Source organism: Cygnus atratus, chromosome 7 (assembly GCF_013377495.2).
Source record: "Cygnus atratus isolate AKBS03 ecotype Queensland, Australia chromosome 7, CAtr_DNAZoo_HiC_assembly, whole genome shotgun sequence".
Lineage (NCBI taxonomy): Eukaryota > Metazoa > Chordata > Aves > Anseriformes > Anatidae > Cygnus > Cygnus atratus.
Genome location: NC_066368.1, coordinates 16,335,176 through 16,350,125, shown reverse-complemented (window position 1 = coordinate 16,350,125; position 14,950 = coordinate 16,335,176). Strand labels below are relative to the sequence as shown.

Below are 14,950 nucleotides of genomic sequence, written 5' to 3'. Positions count from 1 at the left end.
CCCTTATGTACTGGTGAAGCATCTAACAGCTCACTCAGATTCCCACATTACCTTTCCAAAAATGTCTCTGTACCACCTCTATCAACAGAACCGAGCAACCTGTATGTTATGATTTCAATTTACTCCCCTTAATTCTTTCACTGTGATGTTGCACTTCCAGATCCTCTATTTTTCCCTGTTACGTTTTGTCACAGACTTTGGCTAAACGTTCAGGGACAGGGACCATCCTTTTGTAAGGACAACAAAGGTTTATAGAAATGCTTATTGATTCAGTACTTCAATAGAAATAATAAGCATCGATTGATAGAATTGCTGTAATCATAATAATGGAAAAGTACAGAACTGGAGAGGATCCTGAAAAACAAGAAGAAAAAAAAAGTGGAAACTGAAGAACCAGAATAAAAAAGAAAAGGACACTGAAATGAAGAAAAATATCCAAGGAAAAAATGTAAACAGGAACAGACGGGAAGTAACAAAATAAGGTAGGGAAATTTTGCAGAAAAAATATGAGAGGTAAAAAGCAAGAGAAAGGCCTGAAGATGAGAACAACAACAAAGAGTTCTGACACTTCTTATTTACACAATTTTTTTAACGTCTTTTCTGTGAAATATTAGGAACCTGGCTTTGAACTCTTCATACAGATAAAGTGAATGAATTTCAGCTGAGGATGGTAAATGTTTGCCACAAGCACTGTTTGCAAATTTTTAGCATTACTATAAAACAAGCAAACAAAAAAATAAATTAAAACAAAAACAAAAGACAAAACTTTTTTTTTTTTGTTTCTAAATATATATTTATACAATTAACATGTTAATTACTTTACAACAGTGTATTTGAGGCTGCAAAGTCAAGTTCTCAAAAGTTAGAAAATATGAGCATTACTATCAGAATTTTTAATAGGCATTCAAAGAGGGTCCCTCACTAAAGGCTCTTACAGGATACTGAGGTGTCCTGGGGTGAGGTCCTAACTGTCTAAATATTAGAAAGAAAGAAAAAGTAAGAATTAATGGTCTGTTTTGTCTGTGGAAGGAGGTGAAAATTGGAGTTCCACAGGGGGGTTACGCTATTTAGTATATTGACAAGTGATTTCTACAACAGGTAGAAGGTTTGCTGATGGTACTGAGTAAAGAACAAGTAAATAACAGACCAGAGGGTCTTTTGAAGAGTTACAGAAAGATCTCAGGCTATTATCAGGCGATTAAGTGGTCGATGAAATTCACATAAATACATGTAAAGGTAATGTACCTGGCAAAAAACTATCTGAACTTTAAATACACGGCGGTGCATACTGACCTAGCTGGTACTGTTCAGGAACTTTAATAGGCAAGCCCATAAAAAATATGAAGTTAGTGCTGACTAACCACTGAAAAAGGAGATAGGATTTTAGGAATTATTAGGAAAATACTGAAAAGAAAATGAGACAATGTATGTAAAGAACAATTAAATAGACAATGATTTTTCTGCATAGATAAAGACAGGTGAAGAATATGATAATGACATGAGTGGCACAGGAGAAGGACAGAAAATGATTGCTCATTATGTCCAACAGTTTGGTGACATCAAATAAAACTGTAAGTAGAACTTTCAGACATTCAAAACTGATCAATGCAGCCTGGAGCAGGACTGACTAAACCTCTCTAACAGGCTTACTTCCTTTCCTACAGGATTCCTGCCTCCTTCAATACACAGGAAGAAGAGCATTTACTTACTGAATAGCTCTTCATTGTGTTGTTTCTTTTTCATTGTTCTGTGTGAAGCTTGTACCTCTACCTTGTTCATTGCAGTCTGGTTAGTCCCTTTTTCGAAAAGGTCTGAATTTTCTCATGGGTCTCTGGTGGTTACAAGATCTATCTTTTCATTAATACTTGCCTTCACAAAATCTCTTTGAGGTTGTGCTGTCTTTCCTTTGCAGAATTGGATCCAGGGCACAAGGAGAATACAATTGGAATTGGTGTTGGGTACCCAATTTAAGAAAACTGGAAAGCAATTCTTCAGAGAATTCAGTGTGATAGCTCACTATGCATATTAACAGTGTTTCCCATTGGCATGGGTAGCAGATCCAACTGCTGTGTTCTTCTGGGCATTGAGACTGTGAGTAGCTTATTCAGAAAATGAAGGACTGAAATTGTGAACAGATGTAAGATGGTGTTTCAGTGCCCTGGTCAGCATACCAGGGGATTCTAGAAAAAGCAGGGATACAACTGTATTCTCCAGCATAATATGCAGCTGCATTAACTGTGCAAAGCTATTCTCAATATTGTTGTAATCCCCTGTGCTGTCCGCTTCACATTTCCTGGCTTCCTTCACAACGTTTTCCTTCACTACAAAGCCTATTTCAAATCCACAGTGAGCTGTTCTCTGAAATTGGAGCAAGGGCAGCATCACAGGGCATCTGCATAGAGAAGTTAAATCATGGCCTCCAGAGGCAATGTTAGTGCTGTTATTCTTTGAGGTTTTGACTTAGGAAATCTTTTTAAAACATAATTTCCTTCAATAAAAGTCCCCCAAATGAGAGTGATTCTATCAGATAGCAACATATTGACTTGTGTCATCAGCTTGTAGTTCCAGTCTCACTCACAAACTCTTGCTCGTGTCTCAGACTCCCCACACCTCTAGTTTCCTGCCTCAGTTTCTTCACAATATGAATTACAGTTTTCTCCCTGCTCCTCTGGTTCTTATCAATAAGTTTTTCCTCTCCTTACTGTACTCAGTCTCTGACTCCTTATCTCAGTGTCTTCATCTCCGTAGTTTATGTAGTCACAACGCCCTGTCACACAATCCATCTCTCCTGACCTTGGCTTGTTGTTCCCCTCTTGAATTTTCTTCAACAGTTCCCAGTCCTGCTTTGTATCTGTCATCAGTAGCTCCTAGTGGAATCTGCTTGCCAAGACAGCCCCTCCTCTTCTTTAGCATCTTTGTCACACGCTTTGTCCCAAACTTCCTTCTCCCTTGATACCTACTTCTCAGAAGCACTTACAGAATTTTTATTTTCCATTCAACCTTCATTTTACAAAGTTAACCAAGATGTTCACCATTCTAGTATCACTGGAAGAAGGAAAGGTTATAATTGATCGCAAGCAAAATTAGGCTGGAAACTAGAAGAAAGCCATCTAGAGAGTGAAATTCTGTAGCAGCTTTTCAGAGAGAATTCAGTATACATATTTATTTTTTCCAGTTATATTGCCAAAGACTCAAATTGTTCCTTGCTTTTTCCTTGCTTTAATCAGGGACATGGATTAGGACCAAGGCACAAATTCTTTCTGAGATTTTCTCAGGTGTGGAACAAGTAGAAAACCGAATCTGAGAGATGGGGTAAATGCTACCCCATTTTAACAGATAGCAGCTGTACCTTTTTCTGACACAGTGTAGTGTGAGCAGAAAGTCAGAATTTGCTGTGAAATATATCATAACAATAGGACACCAAAGAGCAGAACTAAGATGGACTAAGGTTTGGTTTATTCGCTTGGATACATTTTGCTGAGACTTCCATAACAATGTTGAAAGTTGAGATTCTCCACATTCCTGGAGAGATCCTGTGCCTGTAGCTGTCCCCCCAGGTCTCTCAAGAATCATTAAGTAGATGCTTTGCTGGGTGCCAAACCTTGACACAATGTATGCTTTCCTGCAGAGCAGATATGTGCAAAATTTAGCAGTAGACCCAAGAAATCAATTGTAGAGCAAAGACTGATGAGGCATGAGTTGTACCAACTCCAGAAACAAAATCGTATCATGCATTGGACGTCTGGACATCATTTCTTCCTTACTTTTCCTTTGCTGTTGTAGTATTTTCAGCTGTTTTATGTTTGCAGCATATTTAGGTAACCCACACGTAGGCTAAACTGACCAACATACTGGGGGGTCTTATGGTCCTACGTGGTCCTTTACAGAGATGTCCTCTTTGGACATAGTGTAAGTTTAAAATGTTGTATAGGTGTATTGCGCTTTTGTTTAGGAGACAAGTAAACACTGCCAACAAGACTGCGCTTGGGGGGCATGTGAGTGTGTCTCCATGGCTGTGCCAGAAAATAAACTGGTTGTAAAATATTAGAATAACAAATAAAGGACAGAACTTTCCAGCAAATTAGCAATTATCTGTCAAAAATCTCTAATCCCTCTCCCCCCACAAGGCTAAATAGGGCATGGACTGACACGGAGAAATTTCAGATAAATTTTTGTATGAAAGATACTGCACATTTATGTTGGAAAGTATAGCTCCATAGCCTAGTGAATGAATAAATACACATACTGACTCCTCCTCAGGATCACAATAAGTAATGGATGTTTTACTTAAGCTTCCACATCACAGCTTTGTTGCAATTTGATCATTCTGAAATACTACATTAATTATTAAACTGTATTGTATTAGCTACTGTTCTAATTATAGAAAACTATTTTCTCTTTTGTAGGAAATATAGAAGAATTGTCAGATAATACTGTCCTATTTGTTTGTTTGTTTATTTATTTATTTTTAATTACTTCCGTGGTGATGCTTTAGGTATTTGATGTTCTTTTACGGGTATTTCTATGAAGCCATTTCCATGGACTATAGCGAGCTATAATGGCAGTAGTATATGAATATAACTTTCCTCCCACTGTCTTCCCTTCAGTGAACAATGATGAGTGAGGCTTCTATGGGGTTGTATAATTTTATTGCAGAAGTGACTAAAGGCTGAGCCTTTCTTCACTGTGCACTGTGTTCCTGTTATTTATTTATTTTTTTCCTTTTTTTTTTTTTTGATAAATAATACAACAAATGTTGGTAGAAGAAAATTTAAGTCCAGCTCAGGGAAATCCTCTAGATACGTGAAAGGACATTGGGATACACTTGACATGAGGAATTTCTTTGATGATATGAAGTTACTGGATCATTGGCAGATATGTTTGGGGTTAATGTGCCAGAATGATATTTCATTTTAAGGATTACCAACTGTTGGACTTGCCTCTTCCAGTAGAGCTGATCCCATATTAACGAACAGCAGCTAGTTCATCACAGATGCAGTTCAGAGTCTGGCTGCTTAAATCTAATCTTTCTAATCAGTTAATCTGATAAATGTCCATGCTGGAAGTGCAAGAGAATGCTGGATGGAAGGGAACAGCTGGAATCCTTTTAAGTCTACTTGCCTCCTGTGTGCCATTATTTTCTTTTATGATGTAACCAACAATTGGACATGAAGTGTAGCGTGTAGTCCACCTTTTAACATCAGTTTAGCCCTGCCAGGAAAGGGAAGGAAGGTCATTAATCCTTAACTGTATTTACGGGCATAGCACCCCACAGTCATAATGGAAGCCTGCTCACCATTATTCTAACATTGCTAATTGAGAGGAGTTCAACAGACGTGCCTGGTATTCTCTGAGGTCCAGCTGGTATCCAATTTCCAGCAGAGTTTACTGAGAAACATGAAGGTCAAGTAACTTCCCCAAGGTTATGCCATAAGTGGCTCAACTGGGATTAAGACTCAGATTGTCCTTGCTCCTAATCTTTTACCTTATTAACCACTGCAGTCTTTTTCTACAAATACCTAACAAGTTCGTATTTGTAGATTTACAAACACAATGCCATGGTCAAACTCACTTAATTTGAGGGAATAGGTATCCTGAGAGGACAGGTAATGAAATAATATTGGCAAAGCTAACTTGAAAATGAAATGGAAAATAATTTACTAGATTTTGCTTAAGGGAGATATTATTTTAAAGGCAATGTTGTACTTCTCTCCTTGATCTCTTATTTCTCAAGCTTGTGCACATCTGGCCACTCTCCCATATCACCTGTCAATACATAAGCTATCAAGGAGCATGGGATTTCCCACTCATTGGAGTCTGTATTTACCTTTATTATATCTCAAAGAAATTGGCCAACTGACTATGTAGAAAGAAACAGTAACAAAGTGTCTCACTTGGTTAATTTATCTTTTTTGTAAAACTCTCTTTGATATAAATACTGAGTGTTTAGGATGGTAAAATTGCTATAATGTAGTTGCTTTCTTGATGCCCACTTGTGTGGGGTGGGGGTACTCCATCTTTAAGAGGTAAACCACTAACAGAGTTTTTAATTAGGATGAGGAAACCCCCTGATTTTCCTATCTGTAACTGAAAGCCATGGTCAGTATTATGGAGCATCAAGCACTTAATAGTGCCAGCTGGTTTAAATTAAAGGCTTATTTTCTCTAAAACAAAGACATTTTCTCTAATACAATACATTACAGAACAGCAAACATGTTCACACCAATAGTCTGCTCTCTTTCTGTAAACAGGGATGGGTGCAACACACGTGTCTGGAGGGCCACTTGGAAAGCCTTGTGGAACACAGAACTAAAATAATAGCTAACATCTCACATGGATTAAGGAGCGAGAAAAACAAAAATGTTTTTATTGAGCCCATTGTTAACTGCATCAACATAGTGTAACTGATCTCTAGTCATTAGGCAGTGAAATCCAAAGCCACGGGGCGCAATTAAAAGGCAACCTGACACCTGCTGTTTCCAATACATCTTCTGAAATATCCAGAAGGAGACAATGCATCTTATCAAGGGATTGAGGATGGTAAAAGAAGGGTTTTCCATTGTAGGTTCCTATTTCAAATTTAGCCTAGTACTTCGTGACCAGGAATGCTCTAAAAAGGGAGTATGATCCCTACTTCCACTTTTCAGAAGTTGCCACATGATATTAATTATCTCAGCAAAAGTGCCAAAGATGAATGAACGTGGAAGTGGGACTCATTTGCAATGTGATTACAGGTGATCAGGTACAATGACATGGTTGTGGGGCTATGCAGAGGAACTTTTGTTGTGCTGCTGCCTTTGCCAGACCTGAATTGCAATGCAGGATTGGCCTGCAAAATATGCAAGATAACCCAACAAAATGCAAGATAACCCAAAATTTAAAAACTTCTGACCATGTAACACCAACAGATTACTAGATTTAGTCAAAGAGTAATGCTTTAAAATCCATTTGAAACCTCACTGGGAGCCAATGAAAGAGATTAAAACTGGATAAAACAGGTAAGACATTGGAAAAGACATTCAGGAATTTCCTAATAAATATAAAAAAAGGTGCAAATGTATTGGTAGGAGTAGGGCAAAGAAATACTTTAAGCTAATTTACAATGAAGAACTATCTCTTTTAGCACCCTCATGAGCGTACACCTTCACTCTGACAGATAGATGAACTGATGCAGAGAGGTCAAATGACCTGACCTGAGGTGCACATGTATGGACATGCGCCTAGGTGGTAAAAACTTATGAGAGGGCTCTACTGGCAGATATTCATAACAGAAACAAAAATGGACAGAAATTTTGGTGTTATAGAATGCACATTGCCATGTCTTATGCTGTGGCTTAGAACAAGTTGGTGAATTAAAATATTTCAGGTTTGTGTATCTGTACCTTCTGAAACGGAAATTAACACCCGGCCTTGCTAAGGAAATCAAGATCAGTACTCAGGATGTATTTTGTAATGTTGCATCAGAGAGACAGTATATGCAATAGTATGTGGTTTCTAGTTTGTTCGCCCATCAAGAGTAAAATCTTCCCCATTTTGAGAAAGGCTTGAAGATTGCCTTGTTCCCTCAGCATCTCTGTGCATTAGCAGCTGAATGCAAATTTGCATTGCTTCAAACCTTTCTGGGTTTGCCAGGCCCTCTCATGTCTCATCCAGGCAATGGGGATTCCAGGTTCCTGCTCACACGAGGCTTCGCTACTGATGAAAATGGCCTGGGGTCCCTCATTAGTATCTGCTGGTACAGAAGACACTCTTGTGTTACGCGACAAACCCTGCTAGCTCAGCTGTCTGTCACTAAAAGCTATGAAGTCGAGATGTCTCCTGCAGTCAGTTCTACATCTCTTTCTTTGTCATCTGGCCATAATTAGTTTTTCGCAGGGTAACGGCCTCACCTCTGAGCCAGCTGATTGGTGTAACAGGTCTCAGCGCATGGGAGATGGCACAGGATGCGCTGTCTAATGGCTTAATGCCTTCTAGTTGTAATTGTGCTCTAGATTCTTGCTCTTGAGTGTTGGTTCCTTTCCCTGACTAAAATCCTGACCCAATCTTCTCTATATACCTTGTCCCTGTTCCTCTTCCTGCCTCACGCTGGTTCCTAATCCTGCCCTTGATCTGCTCAGCTTTGTTTCCCGCTCTTGCCTGTTTCTTTCCCAGCCCAAGTTTCCTCTTTGAATTACCTTGCCTGACCTCATTTCAGCTAGAACTGCTCCTCATCCTAAAGGTACTTGCATACATTTAGACTGAAATTACAATGAGCCAAATCTGATCTTCACTTAACCATGCAAACTATTTTGTTTCCATAAGACTAAAACTTCGCTGAGGACAGAGAACAGGGTGTGATTCGGTGGCTTTAGTATTGTCTAATCAAGAAATAAATATGTGGAAGTTCTATTTCTGGTACCAAGGCAAACTGCTCATGAAGGTTAATCTAATCTTTGAGCAGATTATTCTTGAGTTACACGTGGTAAAGCTGTAAATACAGTGATAAACTTTATTTTTTTATTTTTTTTTTTTACACGTTACTAAGAATGCCTCTTCCATGTGTTGTCTGGCAACGCTCCCCCCATCCCCACATGATGATAATTAAACAAAAATCTTACTTTAGATAATGGAAAGGCAGAGAGATGTTTTTCTCTCAAGTTTCAGAAGACTCAGAACTTCCTAAAAACTCAGTCATACTACAGACTTTGGATTCAAGTGACCAGGAACTGTATTTGAAAAACCTATGCTGAGAATAAGTGTATGTTGGGATATTCTGTTATAACAGAGTCTCTTAACTGGATACATCTGTCTGGTGTGAGTGTTAGAATAATTAAAAAGGGGAACTGATGCACTGAGTCTATTTAGCAGAGCATTGCCTGGCCAAAAGCACATTCCAACAGAGCTGTAGAAGAGTAGAGCAAATGCTTTTGTGTCTTTTCTCAGCTTGCTCTAGATGAGGCACAGGGTCACCTTGATTCAGAGGTCATAGCTTTCTTTTTAATAGTTTGATTTTTCTTCTGTGAATTTGACTCAGTTTTTCAAACTCATGTAAACTTTTGGTATCCATAGCTTCTTGTGAGAGTATGTGCCCAGATTTAACCCTCAATTACACATAGCACCCCATTTATATGTTTTGAACTGGCCTTTTTATAACAATGCCCTCTAATTCCTTTGCTATAAGAAATGGTGAGCAATCAACCTTTGCTCACCTCCTTCATATCACTTCTATCACATTGGCTCTTAAATTATCCTTTCTAATGGCTAAAAAGTCTTCTGGTTTTGATATACCCAGACTGAGAAGGGAAAGCCAGAAGTGCATATAGTGTGGAAGATAAATCCATAGCAAGAATTTATGCAGCAGCACTGTGATATTTACTGTTTTGTTCTCTTCTCTTTTTCTAATGATTCTTAATATTCAATTTGCTTTTATGGTTATTGCTAGGTATGCACACACTGTTTTCATATCAAAGTTTATCACATCTCAGAGATGTTTCTTCTGGGTGGTATTAGCCATTGTGGAACCCATCATTTTCTACACAGAATTACTATTGCTTTTCCTTATATAAATATTAATCAATACTGTACTGAATTTCACCTTTGAGTTTATTGCCCAGTTCTTCAGCACTACAAACACTGTTTGCAACTCTTTGCAGAAAATTGTGAATTAAATTATTTTAATCATCAAATTTAGCCATGGTGCTATTTCAACCTTCTGCTCCATGAGTATACTGAACAGTGCCTTAACAGAGATTTTTGTGGGACTTTCTGATAACTTCCAAGAAAATTGACTTTAAATTCTGAATATTATATAATAAATCCATATATTCGGGTATTCTATGCCTTTTTAAAAGAGTTTCTATCAGTTTGTTCTGTATTGAAATCAGAATTATTAGTTTATAGCTCTCATAAATCCTCTAAAAGATTAGGGACCCATATATCTGTTTTGGCACTGTTGATTTTAAGTGAAAAGTTAATTATACCTCAGTGTGGCTCTTTAGACCTCATGTAACTGTTTCATTCTTTATTCCATTAGAATGCCTGGTTCTGGTCTTACTGACTTGGTTACCATTCTTTTTGTTGTTGTTGTTCTACAGCCTTTTCTGCTGGCATTCGGAGACAATTTAAGACAGTCTCTTACAAACATTATGTAGAGAAGCTCTAATGCAGAAACTTCTACAAGTCTGTTCTTGCAGTATGCAAATAATTCATTTTGGCTTTCTCATGTGGTTTTTTGATCTTCTGAGTGCTCATTTTATACCTTGTTCATCAGTTGGCTCTACAGATTTTCTGGAAGGCTTCCTGTTTCTGATGTTTTTCTTCTGATGTGGGCTAAAACATTCCTTACTTATAGCAGACAAAATCTGAAACACTTTTTGGCTCTTTGTAAGTAAACCTTAATCTCATCCATTTGTCTATTTCACCTTTTGATATATTTCTAAACATATACTTTATAAAATGTAATGCATTTATATTTATTTCCTGCCTTGTCTGTAATGTGATTATACACTTGTATTTACGTTTAAGTTCTTGTGTACTGCTTGACAGTACCATCTACTACTTTGTATCATCAGAACAGCGCAAGTGATTGATTGTTTTTCCAAAAGAGAAGTTCTGAATATGTTCACGGAAAGTATAGCCAAAAAAAAATATGTCTATCTGCATGGTACAGTTGGGTGGGCAATATTACAGGTAGCAGAGGGGGTAAATCCATACAGGAAGAAAGCATGTAAAAAACATACTTAGATGAAGAAAATTTATAGCTAGGAATTGACATGGCAGGCCTTGTTAACGTTGGCTGGCCAAGTGCCTAGGAGCACAGTCTTTGAACTAAGAGAAGAAAGAAAAAAACAAGATGCCTCTGCAATTTGCTATTTCTTTTAAGAATATCCAGGTCATAGGAATCAGAAAAGGTCTGTTGTGACTCCAATGTCTGAGCCAAGTAATCTTACTGCTAAATGTTTGTTTTAAATTCTTGTATGACCTGTAAATAGTGTGATCTTACAGGTAGACAACATGGTATAAATGGAGGGCTCGAAGAAATTACATTTATTGTGTTCTATCCCATACCAGTTCACTTGTTAAGGGTGTTAACTTGACTTATGTTACTCTTTTTTCACTACTGTATTCTGACATAAGAGCTTTTTAACCAGGCCTTTTGGGTTTGTTCTTCCAATCTACTGATCATACTGATCTGCTTACAAAAAGTTCCAAACTGTGCTTGTTGTTAAAATAAATGCTACATTGACTAGGTGGACTTCAGTTCATTCATAAAGTGCTGTATATGTGAAACAATGCTTATATGAATGAGCTGCCTCGTGATTTTAAGAGATGTTCTATATATCTTTCTGTGAGATAAAACATCAATATACTGTGGAAATAAGAAAATTTCCTTTCTAATGAGAAACTGGTTTCTGATATACAAGATTATTGGCTTTGATGATCAAATATTTTGCAATGTACAGTCTCCTATCCATAACTGTCAGCAAAGGAAATGAATATCTTAATTTTGCCTCTGTGTTTTTGTTTTGTTTTGTTTGATTTTTAACAATAAATATCCTGTGTTTATTTCATTGGTTAAAACAGTAAGAGAGCATAACAGTAAGGTTTCCTTTTCACAATGCCTTGTCTTGTAAACATAGCAGCATTAATGCTGACACCTAATGGTATCACTGTTAATATCTGAACATCACTGAATTCTCATTATTGATTTACCTTCACATTCACAGTGACATTTTAACACTGAAAGAAATCAATAATTTATCTTTCTTAGTGGTTCTCATGGTGTATTCAGTCTTAGAGCTATCTAAACCATAATCATTAATACTGCAAGTTCAAATGAAGACACCTATACCATTGGTAACATTTGTAAAAAGAGAAATTAATTTAAGTTCACGTGAGATTGAACAAAAAATGGGAGAGAACCAAGACTAGAAGATCAAAAGACTTCTTGAGATTGGTCTATTTTTTTGTACACATATGTTGTCAATCTATGACAAATAGGAAAATGTGAATGCCTACGACAAATAGGAAAATGTGAATGAAATGATGTTTTTACTTTTAGCCAGATATTTCCACGTTGTAGTTCAAACATGAAATGCACTAGCAGTAACACTTTGTTATTGTTTCTAAGTCAAAAAGAAGCTCTTTCACATCTGTGACCAAATTCAGGCAAACAAGTAATCAAATGCTCATTAAAAAAATTGAGAGTTGCTGAGCTTCATTTTGTGATCTGTGTCTGGTGCTTGCTTCAGCATAGACTTCAAAATTGAATTCTCTTTTTATTTTTTTTTCCTGGAGTATTTCTGAGGAAATCCTTAAGTCGGTGTCAATTATTTGGTGTGGATTCATTTCTGATATAAGTAATTTCTGATAGTCCAGCACAATAAGGAATAAATTGATCCAATCCCTCCAGCTATCCATAAGTAAGCTGGATACCTAATTGTGATACTCCCATTGTTTGTGGGACACCGATGTATTTGAGGAAAGGACGGGGTTTTGAGTTTAAAAAAATCACATACACAGAGCTATTAGCAACAATAATAAAAATCCCATTATGAAGGCTGCTTAAATGGTCATGTTAACAGCACATGAGGTTCACTAGCTTTTTCACAGATATTGGCATCTGATTATGACAGGTAGGACTTCTTTCCTAGCAAGAAAATGGTTGACTCTGGCATGTTTCCATATGGGTTTTGAAGACTTCATAGCCTTAGCTTGGGAGATCATTTTCATAACAGTTTAGCTGTTGATTTTGAAATCTTTCTTAATTTTGGCTACAGCGGTTTTCTATTCTATTTGCACTCAATTGCCCTATGCCAGACTAATGCTAATGACACATGTAATGGGAAGTCCTGTAGCTGGCTGCTATTCCAGATGCAGAATAATTGTAATGTAATGAACGTACAGTGGGACAGTACAAATACCGTTAAAGTTTCCAAAATACTACACAGCTTACATATGTTTTTGGGGACAACAGCCAATGATCTGAAGAAAAAAACTGGCTGCAGATGCCAGAGCAAATTATTTATTTATTTATTTTTCTGGAAAGTAAAAACAACGATGGAATATTATTTCATGTTTCACAGAGCATAGACTGTCTTGCAATTGAAAAACTTTTTCACAGGATCTCACATAGTAAAGTGGACCAAATTAAACTTATCTTCTGAAAAAAGAATAAAGGAGTGAAATTGTCTTATGTGGTTTCAGTCCTTGGTTTTTAAGAACTTGGGAATTTGCCAGTGATGCGTATGTATCGTGCCTGTCCGGATGCATTATGTGTGATCTGTCCTCAGAAAAAAGAATACAAAGACCTTCTGGTTCTCATGAAGCACTCATTGGTTGATCCTTGAAATAGGACAATAGGACAGTGCTTGTTACTACTTGAAAGAAATCATATTGTAAGGATAACACTTAAGTACTTAAAAATACCAAAGTTTGCATTCATGCGCTTTGCGATAATTCATGCCTGATGCCACATGGAGTTTGACTGCCAGCATCAGGATACTTAGAGAATGTTTGAGCTCTCCACTTCTGGGCATTGGCTTCTGAAGCAGTTGGGAAGACTGCAGTTACAATTTTGGTCTCACTTGGATTTCCTTGATGGCTTTTGGTTTAGTTTCTACTCTGAGAGTGGTAGGACGGCAGCTGTTGCATTCATTGGCCATGTCCTTAGTGGTGAGTGCGTGGGTTCAGAAAGATCTTTGAGGAAGGCGCTGATGTCGTGGCTTGTAAGGTGTTCTCAGCGCTCCTGCAAAATTGGAAGGCTGTAGACAAATACTTAGAAATTTTGGAGGAGGTTTTGTGGATACTAACTCATATGACTGAAGAGCTCTTGCATTAATTTTGGGAGAAGCTATTATATAACGTTGATCTTTTGGGTGTGTTTGGCTATTTTTGCTGTTTTCCATCAGATTGTTACCTTTCTTTATTCCAGATGTTACTATATAAATTTTAATCCCAATACAAATGTATTGTTCTAACCATGTGTTTTGATGTCATTTTTTTCTGACTCTTCCAGTACTGCAAACAATCTTAAAGTATAAGATAAATTAGACTGTAGTTCTTCTTTCTCTTCATGGTGTCATCTTGCAGGTGCTTTTTTTTTTTTTTTCCTCACCTGTGCTTGACATCCATATGTGGTCTAAATTTGTATTACAAATTGATATACTACAGATAAAATGTTTGTTTCTGTGCTTGAATATATATATATATATATATCTAAATGAAAGGTTGGGATGTATAACTGACAACACAATGTGTATTTTCACTGTCAGATTAGGAAAATTAACATTCTAACACAAATTTGATGCTGTAGCTACTTGTCAGACTGATGATTTTCATGGTAACTCTCTCCTGTTATCTTTTCCCACTTTAGGGCTGTAACCAGAACTATACCCTCTTTCTCTCTCCTTTTTTTTTCCCAGTTGTAGTTAGTTTTCAGGTCCTCCAAAACAGTGTGGGCACATATTTGCAATTACCAATTCTGACTATTTAGAAAAACATAATGAATTAGAGGCCAGAAGAACAATTTGAAGACTTGCATGCAAATCATGAGTACATTTCTTTGCTTGCTTTTGGCACAGACTGTTTCATTTGGGTGTAGTAGAACCATCAATGATATAATTCTGTTCCTGAAGATATTATTTAGGGCCAAAAAAACCCGCCCCCAAATGGTTTCTATTCATTTTCTCTTAGTCAAGGACACAAGGGAAATAAATGATGTCAGGCTGAATTGAAGAATTAAAAATATGTTCATTTTAATGGATCCTTAGTATACGTGCACACACAAAGACAGAAACATTCCTCCTTGTTCTTATATTTAATCCTGAGCAAAAAAAATGTGTATTTCTTAAACTTTATTATGATTAGTAAGATGTGACAAGATTTCTGGAGAAGAATTTCTCATATTTAAGCTTGTTTTGGGAACCTAAACCTTTATATTCTTTGATTTTTGAATGCTCTCTTGTAAGCC

The 14,950-nt window shown here is 37.0% G+C and overlaps 1 protein-coding gene across 1 annotated transcript in view; it reads left to right on the top strand.

The window, feature by feature from the left end:
- The window catches only part of ZNF518A (zinc finger protein 518A), a 41,055-nt gene that overhangs the window by 16,971 nt on the left and 9,134 nt on the right, over positions 1 to 14,950 (top strand). The window lies entirely within an intron of this gene.